Raw genomic sequence first — 4,694 nt, 5'->3', positions numbered from 1 at the left:
AAGAGAGACCCTGTGACGTGATGTCACCCCTGCAACTCGTTCAAACAACACACAGGGCAAGCCGAAATGTTGTGAAGTGTGGTTACATTTCTAGGGCCATATGGTTTCTGCGAAAACGCGGATGGGATCGCGAAGTCCATTCATAAAAACGTAATTTACTCTATATAACGGAATGCCACGTAATTCGTCAATTTTGGACGAATAAATCTAAAGTCTGCCACTTAATTCGAATCGCGATATGAACTAGTGTCTGTGAATATTAAAATGCAAAAAGACGGTTTAAATATGAATCCTGCATGTTCCGCTTGCCTCTGTATGTATGAATGACGGAAACGCGGTTTTGTTAACCACACAAATACTGACGCAACCTGTCAAAATAAAAGTATGGTTTAACATGTAACAGAAATATATTACTCTTGTATTAGTTTTGTACAGTATAATGTACATCTTTAAATATTACATTTTCTATCAAATTTAGATAAAACAATTAAATGATAAAAATAAATATTACAACCAGATTAATCACTTAATTGTAGAAAAAAATAGCTAATACAATTAATGTTTTAAAGGAATATTCACACAATTTTTCTTCCATGTATTAATTTCAACAGTAAACCTCAGTTTGTTTGCCAAAAAATAAAAAATTAATTTTCATTTGATTTAAAATAAATGTTTAAAGCCTTCATTTGATTTTCAGAAAGAATTTCTGGGGGGGATAAGAAAGAAAGAAAAAGTTTGTAGGGCCCTATTGTTCAAAATGTTGAAATTGAGACTTTTGGACTTATTTTTTCACTGAAATAAATGTTTTTGTAATTACACAGAGAGTAAAGTACCGAAAAAAGGTACCTTTGGGTACCCAACCCTATAAAAAGCGCCCATCCATAAAAAAAAAATACTCCGGGGGAAGCAGTTCCGGCCTGATGACGTATGAGGTCAGCGCTGCACATGCGCCGGTGAGTCTCGTGAAAACAAACGTTTGTTTACAGGATCAAAGGAAGCAAAGTTTCCTTACTTTAGCAAAGGAAAACCAGTCTCCTCTTGGCTTATATCGAAATTCTCTGACATTCTTCTTTACAAATCCTCGTTTTGTACTTCTAATTCGTGACCGTTGTTTTGTTTTGATCTCTCCCCTGCGCTTCCATGTTCGTCACTTCTGAGCAGCGCATGCGCAGCGCTGACCTCATATGTAGGGTTGGGTATCGTTTGAATTTTATTGATTCCGTTTCCAATTCTGCTTATCGATTCCGATTCTTATCGATTCCTAGTTTCGATTCCAATAAGATAAAAAATCCAATATGAAAAAAATTAGGTCAAACATTTAGATGTCAAACATTTATTCTGTCTTTTTACAAAGCATTCTGTTGCAGCTGAATAACACGAACAAAAATCAGCAGCCTACAGATCACTGCAAGAGGAACAATACGTCATAAATAGAATGCAGCAGCAGTTTTCTGTCGGGGATTTGTCGTGTCATACCACGCCGCATCCAGTGTAGACCAATGTATATATATCTATCTGTAGACAGCATCAATGATTATAATGAGTATCTTATACAATTATTTATGCATTTGAAATTTTGCAGTGTAAATGTATTTATGGCACCTCAGCTTCATCAAACTGTCTGTGTAAATGCATATAATGCCACTTCAGATGCAGCTTCTGTTTCCTCAGCAGTGGAAAGATAGAGTTTGTTAATACTAATTTAATTTGAATGGTAACAACTCTACAGTTTCTTATTATTCTAACTGAATTAATTGAAACAAAGTAAGAATTTGATGTGAAAGATGACAATTTAATAAGGTTAGGGGAAAAAATGAACATAAATAAACATAGTGGGAAATGACATCTGTTTTATTACATACAGTAATAAAATTTTAAGTTAGCATACAGCAACTCGTTTTAAGTTAACTATTTCTTCCTCTTTCCAGTCACAGAGCACTTTATTTTGAGAGTTGTTTAAGTGAGAATCTGTAACTTAGTCCAGATTGGGGGAATTGTAATGTTTAATAATTTATTTTATTATGTAAACAGTTTTTGCATTGAAATTTGCATAGATTTTTGTTTGTATATGCTGTCAATTATAGTTCTTAGAAAGAAAATCGGAATTGGCAAAAATCGTTATCGGCAGGTCACACTTCCAAACAATCGGAAATCAGAATCGGCGAAGAAAATTGCAATTGGTGCATCTCTATTGCTGAAGATGACTTAACTGAAAATGCCTTTATTGTTATCCTTTAATATTTCAACTTAATGAATAATGTTTCAAGGCTAGTACATGACTCTATAAAGAAAATTTCTATTTAAACATGTATTGTTTATTTAAGGTTTATTTTTATTTTTATTATATTTCTGAATAGACACACACCTTAAAACTTTTGCCGAAGAAAAAAAAGACTTATATGGGGTAAGTTGTCACATTGGAACCTGCCATTAAACACCTATTATAGGCTTTTTAGCCAAACTAAACAATTATAAACAAAACAATTCATAAAAAAAATGTTGTTTTTTTTACAAATAATATCGTAATAAATAAATCGTATACATTTATTTATGAGATTTAGATTAGACTAAATCTGACAGCTTGCCCCAATATTAATGTGCCAATAGTTTCGCACAAGCTGTGTGAAACCAACATATAAAACAACAGCTAGAGAAAACACACATTTGTCTAATTTGGACCTTTGACTCTAAACTTCCTCGTGTGACAACTAGCCCCGGTCTCCTCAACATACAGTATGAGTAGTATGTATCTTTATTGCAATATAAAACGTACAACGTTATGCAGTGTTAACTGCTCCGACTCTCTCCTATAACATCACTTCTGGTATATAACAGACTTCTCAAAGAGTAATTTATGTTTGTCTTTGGCCAGCAGTTTGCACAGGTGTTTAAGGTAAGACTCACGCTTATCAGCCGCTATGATTTCAATGAGGGTCATCACCGTTACTAGCCGTTCACCAGTCCACCCCATTATTTTATAACAGACGTGTTTATTTCATATAGGCCTCCTAATAACTACACAGTGTTGCATAGTTAACCGAAATATTCATAAATATAATTCCGCTAGACTGTATTGCGCAATCCCTTTCTAAGAGATTATTATTATGGGACGCTTCAATACTCAAAGCAGAATATAAACACAGCGCTTGTCGTCCGAGATTGTGCCACAAAAACAGGCAAATGGCGAAGAAAATGCCATATAAATGAAATTGTTAAGTGGATCATTACGTTTCGAAAGATGAAGGTTTAAAAGCGCTTTCTTACCTTTGTAAAACCGCTTTGAGTGAGGACGTGCTCGCGTCTCTGCCTGCTCCAGTGACGCTGCTGGTGCCGCGCGCGCTCTGCGTCAATAACGGCCACTGGCCTTTTCTAATTTTAAAATATTTTTTCTCTCTCTTTAAGCAACTGCAGCTCCCTGTCGCAATAAGGATGTTCTCGTCTGCGCGACACGATCTCTCTTCGTCACTCTGTCTCTATTTTCCTTTCATAATAGCCTCAATCATTCCCCTCCTCCCTCCTCCCACTCTCTCTCTCTCTCACTCTCTCTCTCCCTTCCTCTCAGTCTACATTTGATACAAATGAGGGAATACAATTAATGCAACGCAAGTAAATGAATGTCTTTTCCCTTTTAACACAGTGAATGTACACAAAGAAGGTAGGTTTCCTCAAAGGAGGTAAAGTCTATACCCTTCGTCCACACACAAAAATACACTAACACACCCCTTCACACCTCTCTAATGAAACCCCAATGGCACAATATGCACACACCCTCACATCTCAAACCACACAGTCTTTGTTCATGTTGATATTCCCGCCACCACTGATTCATAAAGACTCGGAATAATGTTTGAACAATATTACACAACTCTGCTGCATATGTTTCTCTCTGAAAGTAGTAAACCACGAAAAGGCAGGCCTACTCATTTAATGACTGAAGGTTTGTTTCTTCCCATTATGACAGAAAAATCACAATCTCATGAGAAAATGTGACTGTTTTATGATGTGGCAATTTTGTATTAATTCGTACAATGTGAATCATACAAAAAAAAGTGTGATTTTTAGAAAAAAAAATAAGCATGATGGTCCACCTTGTAAGCAGATCATACAAAAACGTAAGAGTGAGATTATAAGAATTCATGCAAATTAAGGTACAGTTACATTGGCTAAATGTGCACAAAATTTCGCAGGCCAAAGAGATCCATTGCCCATTCTCAAAAGTTTAGTCATGTACACAAAAGCATAAATCAAGCAGCTTTCTTTTGGTCAACACAGCAAATTTGCACAACCTGAACCCGTGGCAAAATCTGTACATGGTAATCTTTCGCCCTCACAAAACTCTCGATTGTGTGGATTCCTATTAAAAATGACTGGATTTCGACTGCAAAATTTTGCTGAGAAACAGTAAATGTGACCGTACCTTTAGACACCAATTTGCCAAAAAAGTATTTGAAAAAAAATTTATTTTTTTATTTATTTAATTTTATTTAATTTTATTTAAATATTAATATTTAATATTTAAATATTATTTAAATATTTAAAAAATACAATTTGAAAAAAAGTCTCTCATAAAGTGTATCATAAGAGATCTTTACAGTGTCTTTGCAATAAAAATCATGATATCTCAATACTAAGACCAAACAATCTATTAATTTTATAGTTCTAAACTTTTACTGTGTGTGAAAATCTATCTCATA

At 34.6% G+C, this 4,694-nt stretch overlaps 1 protein-coding gene across 2 annotated transcripts in view; it reads right to left on the bottom strand.

The window, feature by feature from the left end:
- LOC107727196 (contactin-2-like) overlaps positions 1-3,499 on the bottom strand; it is a 36,084-nt gene extending 32,585 nt beyond the window's left edge. For both annotated transcript variants that reach the window (XM_016536987.1, XM_016536988.1), the window contains exon 1: positions 3,265-3,499. The gene's annotated coding sequence lies outside the window, so the exon portion shown is untranslated. The remainder of the gene's footprint in view (positions 1-3,264) is intronic.
- Positions 3,500-4,694: the final 1,195 nt, after the last annotated feature.

This window comes from Sinocyclocheilus rhinocerous, unplaced genomic scaffold, assembly GCF_001515625.1.
Source record: "Sinocyclocheilus rhinocerous isolate Xijiao unplaced genomic scaffold, SAMN03320098_v1.1 scaffold6, whole genome shotgun sequence".
Taxonomy (NCBI): domain Eukaryota; kingdom Metazoa; phylum Chordata; class Actinopteri; order Cypriniformes; family Cyprinidae; genus Sinocyclocheilus; species Sinocyclocheilus rhinocerous.
The sequence above is the reverse complement of the archived record's forward strand: the minus strand, read 5'-3'. Positions and strand labels throughout refer to the sequence as shown.